The sequence below is a fragment of the Cotesia glomerata genome, linkage group LG5, assembly GCF_020080835.1.
Source record: "Cotesia glomerata isolate CgM1 linkage group LG5, MPM_Cglom_v2.3, whole genome shotgun sequence".
Lineage (NCBI taxonomy): Eukaryota > Metazoa > Arthropoda > Insecta > Hymenoptera > Braconidae > Cotesia > Cotesia glomerata.
The window spans coordinates 3233381-3253320 of NC_058162.1; the positions used below are offsets into that span (position 1 = coordinate 3233381).

General features: G+C 27.4%; 1 protein-coding gene across 2 annotated transcripts in view; it reads right to left on the reverse strand.

Moving 5' to 3' along the window:
• Window positions 1–19940, reverse strand: part of LOC123265956 (A disintegrin and metalloproteinase with thrombospondin motifs 9) — a 158203-nt gene that overhangs the window by 133865 nt on the left and 4398 nt on the right. The window lies entirely within an intron of this gene.

The following is a 19940-nucleotide window of genomic DNA, read 5'->3' on the forward strand; positions in this document are numbered from 1 at the left end:
AAAAAAAAAAAAAAAAAAAACAATAATAACGTAATAAATTGTTAAAATATTTACTGAAATAATTAATATAAAGCGAGCTTATCATGATATACTGGTTGAATCACGCTGGTAATCATGTTTGACCAGTCAACTTAAGAATTCATCATACATCTCGAGTACATAACCCTGACCTAAGACTCGAAACTCGCATGATATCAGTATGTTAACTCAATGCCCATTTCTTTCTCTTTTATATTTTATTAATTTTTTATTGTAAAAGATTAAAAAACATCTTACTACAATTACAATTACAATTAAAATTCCGAGTATTTCCCGTGTACGGTACTAAATAATTACAATTGTTAATTACAATGCCAATTAACCTAAAAAAAAATGTTTGTTCAGCAATTAAAACAATACTAAATGTTTTTGAGGTGATGGCCATGTTTTTGCGATTAAAATTTTATATTATTAATCCGTATTAAGATTTTTTGTTAATTGAATCCTCCGAATAATATTTACCCACCTCACTTGTCAATAGGTAGATAGATATGTTTAAATGATTGAGATCGTATCATTAAAAGCAATATTTGATGCTTAATATTTATATCATCACAATATTGAAATTGGAAATTCCGGTTTTAATATTTTCTATATGGCTTTCTATTAATGGCCGTGATGTGTCTAAAATTGTTTAAATTAATGAGCTGAGATAGCGGAGTGATTTATGCGTTGGAATGAGGGAAATGCTGGATACTTATATGAAAGATAGCGCGTTTAAAAATTAAAAATTGATGGAGTTATGTCAGTTTAGTAAGAGAAGATAACCTAATGATTTAAGTGCTTTTCTGTTCGAGTTAAGTGTTTGATTACTATTTTTCTCTTCGATTGAATGATTATTTTCAATTTGTTCGGAGATAATTGGGATCTTGATTTGCAGGGACGCATTTTTGAGGCTTAGGTCACTGATGCCGCCTTCGGTGGGCGCGTCAAGTAACGAATAAAGGTTTCTACAATTTAGTGGATTTTTTAAATAAAATTCCTTTTTCGTTCAAGAATTTTATATTTAAAATTCTAGAACTAATTTTTTTTTGTGCGAAATATTGAAATAATCTTCTACAAAAACGGAATTTTCACTTCAATATACTTTCAAAAATATTTTTTATTACTATTGGAGTGAAATGATACACTATAATACTAAAAATAATGACAAATCGAAAATCATACACGGAGAAAAAAATATCGTTAGAATAAGGATACGTATCATTATTCTAGCTATACGCCGTATGGTCATTTTTTTTTAGAGATACGCTGTATAGCCAATTCAGCTATACAGCGGATCATCAAAATGACGATCCGTATTATTATTTTAGCGTTAACATTTAGTTAATTCAACTATACAGATCTTCACGTTAACAAAACAGTTGTCTGTTTTGACGAAACTACATATATTTACTAGAGCTATTCTCTGTATGCTTAAGTCAAACAAACGAATCTTTGAATCAGAAATCCGAATCATTCTTTTAAGGAAACGTCATTTGAGGATACATTGGATAGTCATTTTAACAATATTTTTTTCCGTGTAAGAACTAGAACACGTGTCGCTGAAAAATCAATAATATATAGAGGCTTTAAATGGTATAATACACGGAGAAAAAAATTTTGCTATAGGAACTCTATAGTATAGTTAGTTAGTTGTAAAAAGTTCCAGTAGGTTAACGTATTCTTATAGTAACAATACCGTTTGGCTCCTGCAACTCTACATCGTTGAGCTCTGAGAGCTAAACGTTATTTACCTCTCACAACTCTACAGGATCGTTCTGAGACTATAAAAAATTTTTGGAAGTCTGCTTAATAATTTTTTTCTAACAATAATTGTATATGACAAATAAGAATAGTATTATAATAGAAATAAAATAATAATAGAACTTATATTACAAATAAAAATTATTTGTAAAATAAAAATATGGTCGTCACAAAATTATCTTATTTTCTTAATTATATCAATAAATATTGGACATAAAATCACTACCGTATATGCACAAGAAAAGATAAATAAACGAAAACAAATTTTATTTTGTGTTAAATGGGGTCTTTTTAATGTATTCCGATAACTTATTACTTATCACAATATATTCAACTAATAAATTAAATTAACAGTCACTGCAAATAAACCTTGAAAAACCATAAATACAAAACTGTTCTAACGAAATTCAATTTGACAAAAAAAAAAACCTATTTCCTTAAATAAATAAATGGGGAACTTAATTGTCCTCATATATTTTTAATAATATGGATTAGTAACAAAATAATTCTGTTTGTCATTTTAGAAAGTTATGAAATATGTCAGCGCACTCCACTACTGCGCAACGTAGAGCGCTCCCAACTATACCGTTTGGCTCTGAGAACAATCCCGTAGAGCTCTGAGAGCTCAACAACATTGAGTTATCAGAACTAAATAACATTTTGTTACTGTAACTCTACAACGAACAGTAAACTATGTATAGTTGTGGTAACTCTACAGTTACGTTACCAGAACGAAATTTTTTTTTCCGTGTAGACTTAAAAAAGTTTGGAAAATCCAAAAGTGCACGCCTCATAACGCTCATTCATTTTTTAAGAAAAAATAAATTGTGTAATTGATTGAAAAAAAAAAAAAAAAAAATTATAAGTAAGTAATTTCTTACAGAGTATTTTTTTTTTTTTTTTTTTTCAAATATCAGCGCCCTTTTTTCTTGTCATATGCGCACGCAGTCTAAAAAAATTTAGCTTGATCAAGGGGCGCCACAGTTTTCACGTGACAAATAAGAAAAATTCGTTTGTCTTTGTACGGTTGTATCGTAGTAAATTTTAATAAAAATTCAATTTAAAAAAAAATTACGTAAACTAGACTACTGATATGAAATACGGATCCAATTCAGCACATTCTTAAACTAACAAAAAAGGTCTGATCTTGAAATATCAATTCGTTCGGGAGTAATCGTTGGTACATCCAAAATGGGGTGACATCCGGACGTCCACGTAAAATTTTTTTTTTTTTCAAAATAGCTACATGAAATGATTTTAGAAAATAAATGATGGATTAATGTAAGTGTTTTCTCGGTGTACATCTACTTATATTATTGTATAAGTGTAATATGGTTATGATAGAGACATTTAAAGATCACAAAATTGCTTGACCTTGACAAGTCGAGTATAAAGCACAACCTCACGCGCTTCGCGCTATGAGGCGTGCAAAATGAAATCACTAGTGAAAATAGAATAAATATATTCAAAATTTTACTACGACAATATGTAAAAAGCAATATTGATATGTTTAATAAAATAGATCAAAAATGTTTTTGTAAATATGAATAGCTGAAAGCTAATGTAATTAGGTACAAACAATTAAATAAATTAATTATTAAAAAAGTAAGGAAAATCTGAGAATTTGTTGGTTTTTACGGGATTTTTTTTAAACAATTTTGTACCAATTTTATCGCTCCATATTAATCCAAAAGAAAAAAATTCTTGGGTGGAATAGAAATGTGTAAATTTTAATTGAAAATTTTCTGTTCTTGACCTAAGAATTTAAAATTATTGATTTAACTCTTTAATTTTTTGAATTAAGAGAATTGAATTTCTTGAAGCGAGAATGAAATTTCCAATTTTTTCCTTGAAAATACAGGAGTTTTAGAAATGGCCGGCAGGATCAACTGTTTTTTTTTTTTTTTTTTTTTAATATAAATATATTTAATATTTAAGCTGCAGTCCTTATGAAATTTGCTTTTATCCAAAGAATATATTATGAAAATGACTATATTTAAATAAACAAATACTCAGTATGAATACGAGTGAATCTTAAATCTCGTATGAAGTTTTAATTTATTGCGAATTTTTTGAAAACAAAAAGTTTAATATTTAAAAGCAAAAATAAAATTCCAAAGAAAATATTTTTCTTAAATCAAGTAATTTTTTTAAGACAATAAAAAATGAAATTACCGAATGGTATTGAGATATATTTTTAAAAATCAATGTTATTCCGTGAAAATATTTTCAATAAAAAAATCTTAAGCAATAATTCATGAGACTGACATAAAACTACTCTCGCTTTCTTATTTTCAATAAATAAAAAAAAGTATAAAATAATTTATTAAATTATTATCTTATCAATAATTTATAAATTTTTTTTTTCATTTCTGGAAATAATGAATAGAAATCTCAGTAGTATTTTAAAATTCGCCATTTGTTTAAATAAAAATCATGTGTGTATAATTAAAAGATCGACATTAATTACCAGCACGTGATAATTCTACAAAGTGAATCTTATTAAATAATAATATTTACGATAAATCGTCTTGAATAGTGAATCGTTAGTATTTATGCAACAGATCAATTATCTTATAAATGTTAAATCTAAGTGTAAGAAAAAATATCATTCAAACACATAACATGTTATCGTCCTTGACGTCAAAACGGCACCTTTTTATACGCATGACTGAGCCCTTCTAACAAACCATCCACATTAAAAAAATTTTTTCATTTTGTGGTTGTTATTATTATCACAGTTATTATTTTACTAAACGGATTTAAGTGGAGCCTCTAAGAAATTATAATGCTTGGAACTATTCACTCGCAAATGATTCATCAATTCTTTTATCTTTATAATGCTCAGCTAGACATAACGTGTAATTTAAGGTTAAATTACGAGTAATTTTGTTCCATAATATTTTTAGAGCTCATTTCAAATATAAAAAATATAATTGACACTTTAACTCCTTCGCTTACTCCTAACTATTTGACATCTTAGTCATTTCTTTTTTTTTTTTTTTTTTTCAATTTCGTTTTGTTTAATGACAGATGATTTTTTCGTGACAATCACAATTGAGTTCCTAAAATATTTGCCAAGTCATTTTAAGAAGCTCTATTATGACTCAATCTTCAATATTTTTTTAAATTAATTTGTCTAAATGATTAGATTATAAAATTATAAAAAAATTTTTTATCATTATTAAAATGTTGACTACTTCTTTTTTTTAACCATAAAAAACGAAAAAATTGATTTTTAGATTTCTTTTAAAACCATAAAAAGATAATAAAATTAAGAAAAAAAAATTTTCACAATGTGAATTTAAAAAAATTTGAAAATTTTGACGTTTGTTAAATGATTTAAAAGTGATTCCAAATTTTTTCCATATTTTCTATAAAAAGTGAATCGTTTATTTGAGAAACCCCATAAGTCAAAAATACTAAATTTTTCAGGAGAAGCAAAAAACATTTTTTTCGGTTAAGTTTGCATTAACATCATGAACCAATTATGAATAATAATAATGTTAGTATTCCTAAAAAATATTCGCGCATGAAAAAATTTAATTATTAGTTAAAAATAAATTATTGTAACTCTGCACGCGTAGTATATATTCACCTTTTTTTTTTCTTCTTTTTTCTTTATAGTTATTGAACTACTTTATTAAATTATAATAATTACTTAAATGTAGAAATTTTAGTTTACATAGAGTCATACTTCTACATAAGTTTTTCACTCTGTCAAAATCAACAATGTAAAAAATTAAGTAACCCTGTATTGGCTCTTTAGGGCTGTTGGGTTTATGTAATGGCAAATAAATAAATAAATAAATAAATTACTACTATTCATAATAATGATTTGAAGTTGAATGACTTATGGGGTTTTTCACCAAAATGAACAAAATTCCTTTAGTAAGAAGTTAATGTGACGTTTTCATTGTTGTCGCTTTTCGTTGCCATGGCAATCGTTGCTATGGTAACTGTTGCTATGGTAACGGTTGCTATGGCGAAATTTTTCCATTTTTTCCATGAAAATAATCATAAATTTTATTAAAAAGTTGATGTAACGTTTTCATTGTTGTCGCTTTTCGTTGTTATGGTGACCTTTTTTGGCAATGGTTATCATAGCAACGGTTACCATAGCAACGGTTACCATGGCAACGGTTAATTATTAATGAGTAGTATTTGTAAAAATATTGATTAATTAAATTGGCGATAATAAATATTTTGACAAAAGCGCGCAAAGCGCGTTCGATTTTCTAGTCGTACTAAATAAATCATTAATTTATCAAGTTTTCTTCGTCAATCATTTAATAATTGAGGTTATAATTGAGGATGGTTTTACTTGTATCACTGTAGAGTGTTTTACAAGGGAGGGTGGGGAATTATTGTCTCTCCACTTTTTTCTCCGCAATATAATCTCTCAACCCCGTCATTATAACTCTCAACCACTTTTTCGTCCCCACCCCCCTGCATGTCGGGATTTTTTCATGCCCGACACACATGTGCTGCGACTGTGGCCGACTTACGCGCTATAATCAGTACCTGCATTTGCATTACGGTCTTAAATAGTATGGAAGTACTTCTATAATGACATTTTACCTCCATAACTATACGGGAAAACCACAGAAAACCCAACCGGTACAGAGGCTGGCAATGAAACGCACATATTCTTAGTTTATAATCATTGAAAAATATTGGTGCGCGCCGGAATCGAACCCTGGTCCCACTCTTTCGAAATGCAAGTTCCGAGCCGATTAGGCTATTGCCAACCTTTTTCGTCAATCATTTATTATATTTATAAAATAAAGTACAAAATCTGTATTGGAACTACAATTAACGAAAATTATAATAAATCATCTATTTTTAAATTCAAATTAGTGAACTGAGAGTCAACAATAAAACAAAATTTTAATTTATCACAATTTTTATAAAACTAAAATTGCAAAAATTATTGAAATAGTAGACTTAAAAAAAAAAAGGTTGAAAATTCAAATTTTTGCATTTTTACAAAAACAAAATTTTCAATTAAAAGAAATGAAAAATTGATCAATTTTTCCATTATTATTATTGTTTAAATACCACGAAATGTATATATTTTTTGAACTGCACGAGAGAATCGTGATTTAATTGAACTCGTCCCTCAAGGCGTGTTCGACGCGCCATCGAGACTCCTGATCTGTCGAGATAACGCGCAACGAAGATGAGTGGAAGAGGAAATTCTTCCTGCTACATAATTCACTCGTGAATATGTTTGTGTTTGTATTTATATGATATGTTTACAAATTTTCAAATGCGGAAGACACTAAATCATTTTTTTTTCTCTTCATAAAAAACAAAAAAAAAGTTACAAATAAAAATACTAGGCCGATGAACAAGCGAATGGAACCCGGAATTTCCCGGATGTGGGCATTGTATTCAATGAGTTTCTATCTGTTCTCTATCCAGATGAGTAAATACTGCTAAGTGTTAATTCCCATGACAATCTAAATATTATTTTTCAGTGTCATCTCGACATCCCGATACTATTTTAGTCGTTTTTGTTTATTGTTCTTGACTTTCATTATTTAAATAAGCTTCGGTTTCAGTTCTAATGTCAACATTTAAAAGGATCTATTTATCTCTGGAAAAATTATTTTTCTTCCAAATATTGACTCCATTTAAAATGGATTTCTTTTATCTATTTTTATGTTTATTAATAGCCAAGACAAAATAGCGTATAATATACTTGTTGGTGAAGTAATAAGACAACTTCTCATTCTTATTAATATTAATAATCAATATTTATATTCTATAACTCATTAGTAATTTATAAAAATGAAAATATTCAATTATTCATATACTTTTGGCTTGAAAGCAAGATATTGCCTTGGATAATACCTTGAATAATAATAATAATAATAATCACTGTACAGCAACCAAAAATTGAGGATGAATTTCAAAGAATAAAAAAATGATGTAATTAAGTATTTCTTAGTATGCAATTTTCACTTTAGAAATCAATAAAAGTTATCACTATTTATTTTGGCAAGTTAGTGAATGGATTAATATTTCATTTCTTTCACTCAGAAGTAGATATTCTTCAAAACGTATAAAGAATTTTTATCTAAACAATAACATATTAACAAAAAATGAAAGAAAGGTATCAATTTAAAATTCCAACTTTAACCTCGAATTATTTTTGAAAAAGTAAATTTATTAAAAAATGATAAAACTTTTTTGTAGAGCGTCCAATTTTCTATAAAATATGTACCATGCTTAGCCGATAAGTTGTTTGTGAAACAAGATATAAAATTGCAAAGTTTGAAAATATTTTTTCTAAAATTATCTTAAGTGGAGAAAGAAAAATTTTGATCCACTATTTTTAAATCTCAATATTAAAGGCTCTAATTTAAAAAAATAAAAATTTACTAATTTTACACTGAAAAAAAAATTAACTTGATTCAAGAGAAAAATTCTTAAACCAAGAATATAATTTTGAAGAGGGTAATTGTCTTGAATTACGATAAAAAATTCTGGAATCAAGTAAAATTTCCTTAAATCAAGAATTTTTCTACTCAAATCAAGAATATCAAGTTCTTCAGAATTATACAATGAGAAAAAATACTTTTATTAATTAATAATTAATTTATAAATTAAGAAAATTTTCTTAATATAAAACTTTATGTACTTGAAAATTTTCAAGAATATATATTTTTAGCTCAAAAAATTGTTAAATTGATTGAAATAATTTTTACTTAATTTAAATAAAGCTATTCTTTTGTTTATCTATTATCCAAAGATAAATATTTATGTTCTTCTCTTTAGAAATTAATAATTAATAATAATAGAATAATTGATCGTCAGCGAGTTTCTTGAACCAAGAAATTGTCAATTGAGTAAAAGTATTTTTTTTTCTCAGTGTAAAAATTAAAACCAGAAAATGAATAAAATTTTTTTCTCCAATTAATGAGTCCAATATTTACACGATTAGATTCATAGAGTGAAGAAATATTCTGTTAGAATTTAAAAATTTTACTATTTCAACGAAGCCCTTTTACTCTTTTCAAATAAAATACAAGTATATCTACCCCAACAATTGTTTTCGCGATAATATTTATTAAAATTTTTATATATTGATATTTGTCCATAAAACGAATAACAAAAAAAAATTACTTTGCTTATTTAAAATTTCTCTAAGGCAAAAATTAAAATCATTCTTTCTCTATTCAAGTCTTTTACTCCCGGGTGGGCTCGAACCCGGTTCCGCGGAGCTTAGGGTCTTTCTTATTAACTCGTCGGCACCTCAGATCTAATATATATTTATTAATTATTTAAATAACGATTGTTATCGAATAATGAGTCAATCCTAAAAAATGAAAAAAAATAAGGGAATAATATGAGAAAAAAGTAATTTATCTATTCATTAAAAATAATTAGTATTCAAGCCCAGTAAAAGATACTTTTTCGTCGTTGAAATCTTATCTTTCTAATCCTCAAAGCATTCAAATTATTCAAAGGTGAATATTTCTCTGTTTACTGGTTGAAAGTGAGGAAAAAAACGCGACAGTTTATTTGAAAACGAGAGAGGAAAATAAAAAAAGGACAGTTCGGTGGTAAATATGGAATGGAATAGGTAAAGTTTTATTTAAAAGTAACAGTGGAAGAAAAGTGTTAAGGCGTGGCAATAATACAGGACTTAAGTACCTATGAATGTATAAATAATAAAAAATTTAAGAGTCATTCATCGAATGTCACAGTTGATTTCATTTGTCGATATGTACTTAACTACTATCGTGACTTGTGTGTTCACAATACAACACAATACAATGCAATACAATAACTAATATAGCAGTTCTTTTGTAATAATCACAAATACCAGTATCAATATATATGTTTGTATTTCCGTTATTATTGTATTTATGTATTTATATTTATAATGTAACATCGAACCAACTTTTAATACTGTCACTTTCATATATAATAATAGTCACACACCATTATGATATCCCACTTATTACAGGCATGAATAAATTAACGATTAACTTGTTCGATAGCGCAACTCCCTGGATAGGATTTTTTCTTCTTATAATTATTTTTATTTTTGACTTTGAGGTTTTTTATTGATGATTGGTAATAACCACTCAATTTAGTTAAATTATGTTTATGTTTCTTTTTTTTTTATCGTATACTTATGGCTTGTTTTATACCGGATGATTTGATTATTCGTATCTGAAATGAGCACATGAGCAAAGATGACAAAAGAAAGTCTTAGTGGAAAAGTTTTTATTAATCATTGCTACTATAAAAAAATTGTGTAAAACATTAAAAAATTAGAAATTATTAATTTTTTAATCTATTGTCAATTCAAATTTAATTAGTTAGTAATAATGGTAGATATATACTGGAAAAAATCATTTGAGGCAAGAGATTAGAGATAGTAAAGTATTGACAGTAAAAAAAATTTTTTATGGTCAGATCTGTCTTTATATGCCCATACATAATATTTTGACCAAAAATAGTGACGAAAATCTCCAATAGATGGCGCATGACGGCTAAATCGTCTCCAAACAAGAGATTTAAGTTTAAGATATTGAGGCTAAAAAATCAAAATCTTTTTGACATAATGAATTTATAATCTATATTATTAAGAGAATAAAAAAAAATTTTGTGCCCAGTAAATTCATATAATAAAATGGGTTTTTATGGTTAAATTTGGTATCGTTGGAAAAGTCTTGACCAAGAATTGTGCTTTTTCATGGTATCATATCACACCGATAGAAGGATTTGTTTATAGTTAAAAATATTTGTTAATATTTAACAAATCATTTATTAGAGATCACTTTTTAGTCCTTAACAAATATTTCTTAGTATTCAAAAAGATTTATTAATATTTAATAAATGAATATCAGATTTATTAAATACAAACAAATCATTTTAAATACTAAGAAATATTTATTTGATACTAAATATTGGTCTCTAATAAATGATTTGTTAATTATTCACAAATATTTTTTGATACAAATAAATCCTTCTATCAGTGCATTCTCACCAATAGTCAATTTATGATGATAAATATTTAGGCTGTATTCGAAAATGCTCTATCTCTAGATATATAATTAAGAAATGACCTTGTATCTTGTGAACTATTGACATTTTTAAAGGTATAAGCTCATCCCGATGTTGCACTCATCAAGACCTTTCATTTGAGTACCCACATCAATTTTTCATATATTTATATATATCATATATATGTATGTATAAAACATATATCAAAAATGCATGTGGGTACTCAAATGAAAGTTCTTGATGAGTGTAACATCGAGATGAGCTTATATCTTTAAAAATATCAATAGTTGAAAAAGTACAGTGCAATTTAACGTAATTAAGAAACGACCTTGTATCTTGTGAACTACTGAAATTTTTAAAGATATAAGCTCACCCCGACATTAAACTCATCGAGACCTTTCATTTGAGTACCCACATCATTTTTTCATATATTTATATATATAATATATATATGTATATATGAAAAATATATCAAAATGCATGTGGGTACTCAAATGAAAGCTCTTGATGAGTGTAAAATCCGGATGAGCTTATATCTTTAAAAACGTCAATAGTTAAAAAAGTACAGAGCAATTTAACAAAAGTCATTATTTAACAAAGCAAAATTTTATTTATTTATAGTTCACAAGTTACGACAGTCACATAGTGACTGCAAGGTTGCTAATATACATTAATGATGTAAAAGATGAAAACTTTTAATGAAATTTAAAAAAAAAAAAAAATTATTTGACTCTATTATATTGAATTATTTCTAGAAAAAAAAAAAAAACTCGAAAATTTGTACTATATTTTTTTTATCAGCATATAGAGCCTGTTATGGCCATAAAATTTTTTTATAAAATTTTTTCACGGGCTTTTGATTCACGAGTGAATTTCTTGAATTAATTTGAACCGATTATTTAAAATCAAGATTCAAATTATGAAAATAATATTTTTCTCTAGTCAAGTTTTTTTTCCATTGTGTAATAAATTAAATTTTGAAGGATCTAGAATTGTGCAGAGGATTGCAAAACACAAACCGAAAGAACAAAAATTCATTTGTATCTTGCACAAAAAAAGTTAATAACATACCACTAATTTTTTCAGTCAATCACTCAGATATTTTTTGCACCGATACCCGATCTGATGATTTGTTAATTATATTATGACAGAAACATTTGTAAGATCAAGGAAATGATCAACACGCAATATATTTTTTTCAAAGTCAGTTTATCCTTCTGCTGTCTATCAGAAGATTCGATCGAATGTCTTGATAATTCTTGACTCTGCATTTGCAATCACTCGTGTGTGTATACACATACGTGTGCATATACTGTTCGAGGATTTTATTGAAATGGCTTTAGAACTCTTTTCCGTACCCTTAACTCGAATAAAGATATTTATTTATTTAAAATTTATGTGTGCATAAATATCCTCCGGTTAAATGTTCAACGAACTACAACGATTGACCCTGTCGCATAAGTATTTAAAGAGTTCAGAGATTATCGACCGGATTTTTATTAGTTCGATCACCGATTTGCTGAATAAAAATTTATTAACACAATAAATGGATATATTGTGCATTAATATTAGCTCTAATTTAAACGAAAAAAATTTGACTGTGATTGGATACAGCTGAGTCATCTTGCTCTTCAGAACAGAGCCGGTCATGAGTGAAGCTCGGAAATAAAAATCAGTTTGGCATATTTGTTTATAATTCGAAATGGAAGTCGTTATTTTGTTTTATTTGTTTGCCACGAATCACTTTGAAACGGCATGAGTGCAATTTTAAAACAGAGAAGGAGGTTTATGCTTCGTCGGCACGTACGCCCGATGCACTTGTGGGGAAGTTAACATTAAATATACACAAATTGGTCCATGGTCGGACTTATAAATGTTATTTTTCTGTTCCTTTGATTTTCGGTTCCTAAAATTATTTTTGTTTAATATTTTTTTTAATTTTCAACTTAATTTATTTTATAGAAAAATTAAGAAATTAACGTATGTCTTTTTAAAAATTTTTAATCAACAATTTGAATCGAATTTTTTTGATACATAACATGAAAAACAACCCATGAAAAAATTTTACTATATGGCCCTATATACATACAAGAAATATGAATAAATTAATAATACATACAATTTTTAATTTTAATATATCTTCTAAATAATGTGTGCAACAATTATCAGGTCGTATAAGACTTAAATTAATTAAGTAGGTTAAGCTAAAAACTAATTACTGATAAACTCTTTAGAACAGTCAAAAAAATTATTTTGATTTTAAAACTTATAATCTCAAACTCAATTCTCTTATAAGGAGAAGATTCAGCGATCATGCGCCATCTATCGAGGATTTTTAATACTACATTTTATTGAGAAATTATAAACAGACATTAATGATCATGTCATATATGCAAACTTATCGAGCAATATAAGAAAACCAGCAACCTTTCAGTCACTATGTGACTTCCGTGATTTGTGAACTATAAATAAATAAAATTTTGCTTAATTAAATAATGAATTTTGTTAAATTGCACTGTATATTTTTAACTATTGACTTTTTTAAAGATCTAAGCTCATTCCGATGTTACACTCATCAAGAGCTTTCATTTGAGTACCCACATGCATTTTTGATATATTTTTCATATATACGTATATATAATATATATAAATATATGAAAAATTGATGTGGGTACTCAAATGAAAGGTCTCGATGAGTGTAATGTCGGGGTGAACTTATATCTTCAAAAATGTCAATAGTTCACGAAATACAGAATCGTTTCTTGATTATGTTAAATTGCACTGTACTTTCTTAACTATTGACATTTTTAAAGATATAAGCTCATCCCAATGTTACACTCATCAAGACCTTTCATTTAAGTACCCATATGCAATTTGATATATTTTTTATATATACAAATATATAATATATATAAATATATGAAAAATTGATGTGGGTACTCAAATGAAAGGTCTCGATGAGTGTAACATCGGGATAAGCTTATATCTTTAAAAATGTCAATAGTTCACGAGATACAAGGTCATTTCTTAATTAGGTATCTAGAGATAGAGCATCTTCGAATGCAGCTTAAATATTTATCATCGTCAATTTACTGTTGGTGAGAATGGTATAAATCCTTAAAAAAGCACAAATTCCAATCAAGACCTTTGCAATGATACTAAATTTCACTAAAAAACTGATTTTATCATATAAATACACTGGCCAAAAAATTTTGCTTATTCTCTTAATAATGTACATTAAAAAAAAAATTGATGCATTGCCTTTAAATTATTGCCCAACAATCTGATTTAAATTTCGAAACTTTAAAAATTTTTTTAAAATACGAAAAATGAATTTATCATACACTCAATAAACATTAATATTAATACCCAATTCCATTTCTCAACCCAATCTCCATAAATCCAAAAATGACTAATGCGTAAGCTTAACAACTCGCCAGACAATAGTTCGCAGGTTCGAATCCCCTCGGGGTCCGTTGAATTCAACTATTTTTTATTAACTGAAATATCGCTTAAATATGTACATTAATCAATCAATACCTAATGTAACACCTCTGTAATGACATTGCCAATAATAATAACAACGGTAGACCAAAAATAAAATTTAAATAAATTAAAAAGATTAATATTATTTAATCCCCGTATAAAAATAAATCCAAACGCACTTCTTACTAAGCGTAAGAAGAAAGCGTAAATACGTGGGTGTCATTGTTCCGTGAAAAGGATATAATACTGCCCACGTAAGAATCTTTTAACATCTCAATGTCCAGCATGTATTATTTTATATTATAAGATTTTATATTGTATATACTACTTAAACCATCCCCCGGATTTACAAAATAAATTTCAAAAATTATAAGAAATTTGATTGAATATTCAGCATGTCATTGATTAATTTTATCGTCAAATATTTTATTCACATAAATTACACGTAATTTATCAAGCCTCAACTGCTAAGTATATTCAGGTGTTACGACCAATTAAACTGACTAAAATACCATCAGAATAATACACGTTCAGCTTCTCTACTACGGGTTTTTTAAATAAATAATAATAATATTTATAATTCCAATAAAACACTGGAGAATATTAAGTAGTATATATTATATTAATTTTATCACGCGGGTTTTATATTCTAAGCTGACATCAGCCTTTATGACAAATTGTAAGTAAGCATTTTCCGAAATCATATGTCCTATACGGTTAGGTATGATGACATCGTAAATACATATGTAAATATAAGTAAAATTGTTGATGTCAAGCAAGTACGATGCCCGCTAGTAATAAGGCCTAGTTAGTAGATATTTGTAATGAAAATAAAACTATCGATGAATTTTAATGTTAATCAAAATTTTATGATTTCCGTGATTATACCCGTGCAAAAAAAATTCTGATTCAAAATGAATTTGAGATTGAAATTCATATTTTGACACAAATATGAATTAGTTTTAATATCAATCCAAATTTGAAATGGATTTGTAGATAGAATTTAGCACAGCTGTAAAACTTTCGATCTTGCTTCAGAATTTTAATAAAGACTTAAGAATATTTTATATATAAAAATAATCCTAAATATTCTTAAGTCTTTATTAAAATTCTGAAGCAGGATCGAAAGTTCTACAGACGTGTTAATTTTTATCTACAAATCAATTTCAAATTTGGATTGATCTCAAAACTAATGCATATTTTTATGACAAAATATGAATTTCAACCTTAAATTCATTTTGAATCAAAATTTTGTTTGCACGGGTAATACGTTGATAAAATTACGTTAAGGACACACGGAGTCCACACGGAAAAAAAAACTCGAAAAATTACAGCATAAAATGTAAAATCGGTCCCGTCGTAATCAAAACTAGAAAAATTACAGTTTGAAATAACAATTTTTTAATTTAATATTCAGAGTTTTCAATGTAAATATTACATTCTACAATGTAATTCTTATAAAATCTGTAATAATTACATTTGAAACTGTAATTTTTCCAGTTTTCATCACGAAGCACCACGTTGCATTATATACTGTAATTTTTCGAATTTTCTTTTTTCCGTGCAGAGGACCCTACTCAACAAAACAGTTCTAATTCGTTTCTTATGTGATGTGTTGACTTATAATTGAGACCAAACTTTACTACAACATTCTCTCTAAATATCTTAATAGTTATTTTTAATTTCTAATAATTTATTTTTAAACTGAAAAATCGTTTAGAAAAAAAAAAACTTACGAAATTGAACTTTTTTTATGAAAAAAGTCGCGGAAATTTTGATTTTTACGATATCGAAAAAAACCGACGCCATTTTATTCGGAAAACAATATATTTTAAGGAATAAAATGAATATTTGATGAAGTTTGAAAAAAATATATTTGTTCTGAAGTTTGAAGTTACGAATTTCAGTCAGTCGCTTAAAGATTTTCAGTCAATTAAATCAATTCTTTTACCCGTAGTATGCTTGAAGTATATCATAACTCACAAGATCGTTAGCTTTTAACTTATTAAGACTTTTTCCCGTAAGACCAAAGTTAACGTAAGCAATCCGCGAAATAAGATCGGTATTCATGATCAATTTTGTTCGTGACTATCCTTCAGGGTGTCGTTTTCTCTTATTTCTCAGCTAACCAGAGTTCGTTCTTATATGTATATTGTATATAATGGTCGATGACCCCACTGATACTCTCAGGCTACTCTATTGTAAATTTGTCTTCCATTTGATATCATTTTATTTATACGTACACTTTTATTTTTATTTATTATCAATGTAAATACACATATTTTATAAGGTTTATCGGCTTTTATTTTTATTACTGTTATCAATGTAAGTTTAAGAGATTTCAATTATATTAATTCCAGTTTTTTAATATGTTTATTTCAAAAATTTCATTTTTTATACCAATAATTTTGTTCGAAATAAATTCTGCTTGAAAATAAAAAACTAAATTTCTAATTTTTATAGCCGGCTCAATCGAATATTTTCATATTTATTTATTAAAAAAAAAATCTCAATCGTAAGAGAAAAATATTTCGCCCCCTTTTTAACAAAATATTATAATTTAACCAACGATTAAACTTAGCACAGTAACAGAAACGCCTCTACCCGTTTCTTACGCAACCGACCGCAGAAGTTCAGCAGTAGCTGTGGTTTATTTGATTTTTTATTTTATTTACATTTTTGCGCTATAAAAACTCGGCAATCCGCGACAGGGTTAAGATAGCAGTTCAATGTGTATTTTACGCTAAAAAATCACTGCATTACAAACTCCTCAAAGGAAAAAAAACTGTTTAAAAATCGCTTACCGCGTCGATAATACGATACTTTAGAACAGGATACGGGATGCGCGGTCGTGGTGATAGTATTAGTATAGAAAGACATAATACTGTACAGCATACAGTATATTTATACAAGTAAAGACAGCGTGGTCACACGGCGAGCAAGGACGGCAAGACGTGTGTTATTGACGCGACGGGTTACCGACTGATTCCAAGGTGTGTCGTAGATACTTTGACTTAATTTTTCAATTTTTAAAACTATTTTTATCATTATTGGTCATACAAAACACTAATTGTAAATTTAAACGAAAAAATCGTTTGAAAAGTCAAATTTTTCAAGTTTTCCCGCGCTTTTAACTTCAAAAACGCCATTTTCAAGCACAATGTGGTTCTAGCGTCGGTCTTCTACTGCCATCTGTCAGAACTTTTGAAAAATACAGCCGATAAAATAAATCTCTTATCCTCAACTACGTTCCGTCAAAGGAAGTATGTGGGAAGTAAATTTGAAATGACAGGTGAATTGTAAAAGTTAAAATTACAGCTGACTAATAAAGCCGATAGATCTTTTATTGAGTTTCCGTCTGCCATAATATAGTTATAACCTGTTACTATTACTTAGTATTTCATTTGAACTCGACTAAATATTTACATTGAGTTTATTATAATTGAGATGTAATGAGCAGCGACCTATAATAGACTAAATTGATTCGCGAAATCGCTTTATTATTGAATGAATTTCGTAGAAATTTATTTCGATTTATTAACTCCTAAAATTGGCAAGTCAAGTAGGATTGATTGCGTCAAATTTGATTTGACATTTTTAAAAATTCGTAGTATAATATAATTTTGTTGACTGTAAACAATAATTAACCAAAAATGAATAGTTATTGTTAGGGCCAGGAAGTTGACGTTTTTTCTTTGTTCAAATTAAAGGTTAAACATATAAATGTTCATTTAAACAACTGCGAAAGTCCTGGCCCTAGTTATTGTTAAAAATTTCAGTCACTCAATCAGATTTAAAGGAGGTTTTAATTGTAACGGGATAGTTAAGTCTTTTATCAAGTGCGCGAAAGATCGGGGTTCGATTCTTGACGTCGGGCGTGTGAGTAGTAATATATTTTTTTTTTTAAATTATGACTTTGAGGTAATAACTAATTGACAGTGTAAATATTGAAAGAGACTTATTGGAGAAATAAATTAGCTAAAAGAAGTTACTGGCTACTGAAACCGAGTTTTAATATTTATAAGTGTATGTTTTATGTTGGAAATAGGGTCTCGGTCAAGGTGAAAATGGAGCTGTTTTATCGGTCGTAAAAAAATATTTTTTTAGAGTGGTAATAAAAATTTGAAACAAATCTGACTTTAAGTAGGCGTTTTAAAAAGTCGTAAATCGAAATAATTGTTTTATTGTTCAAAAGTAAGATGAGTCAGGATAAAATTTATCGTTTTTTTAAGCAAAAAGTTTAGCAAAAAAATTTCTTATCTTTTTGATAATAAACTTCTATGTTATTGAAATAATTAACAAACTTTTACTCAAGCTTATTATTTTTTTTTTTTTAAAGAAAACTAAAATAATAACTAATTAAAAATTAAAAAATAAACCTGAATAAAATAACCTTACTAAATTTAAAACTTTAGTATTTATGACATCTGGTTTTGAAACTTTAAATATAAAATGAATAAATTCAAGTGTTTGAATTAGATTACATAGATTTAATACATATAAAGCTCTATGTTTGCATAATTTTTTTATTATTTTCAATTCTCTTTTTTTCTCTCGTTTCTTTTTGATATTTCACTTTAAAGTCAAAAAAAAAAATTATCGAATTAACTAGACACTCGATATCAAGTACTGAGCGCTAAATAGCGCGAAACAAAAAGCAAACACAATTTTTATGACTCCTTAGACTACGCAAGAATCAAGAGTTGCTGCGCCAAGTGTCGTTGAACCGCCACAACCCGACATTGTCTCTGTGACGTATTAAATAAATAGTAATAATAATAACAATAACAGAAACTAATGTAGTGTAATGTTATGTATTTATAATATAAAAAAAAAAGTCAAAATTCTCATCCTTTACAAGTTACAACAAAGCATAAATATTTATTCTTGGCACCGCGAATCATTAAGTTAACGAATTCTCCCTATACTACTCTATCACTGTCTTCTTAGTAAACTACTCAGTCATTCTGTTCTTTACTGCAAATTTTACGTTTCATTTCCTTCTCTTGCTTGTTATTATGTGCTGCATTTATTTTTATTATTTCAATGTATACGTGAATGGCAAATGTTACTAAACGCAGGATATAATATTCAACGAAATTCGCGATCTGCTGTGGGCCAGAGGGACAATAATTGACGGTGCTGAAAAAGCAACACGTGAATGATGATGATGATGATATACTTTACGATCTGTTGAGATCGAGACCAAACAGTTAAAGTTAATGTAACAGTCTGCTTTTACTAAACATTTTTTAATTTTACTTTTTATCTTTCGCTTTCAAGGTCTTGTAGCCTTGAACTTTTTTTTACTTTCAAGAAAAAGTCAAAGCTTATGATACTTTTTTTTATTCGATTAGAATATTTGTAAAAGAACAATTAAAAATTAATCCGTTGAAGACACACGGGGTCCAGTGGACCCCAGGCGAACTATGAGGGAATTTTAAATTTATAAGGAGATTTATAAATGAAATAGTCTCATTTACGACTGATTTCATTGATATTCTTTAAGATATTTCTATTTTTTTATTGTAATAATTATAATGAAAGAGTATTATGACAAACAACTAAATCTTTTTATATTATTTTGCATGTTTAAATGTCTTATTCTCATTTTAAGCGACTGACCGAAATTCGTAACTTCA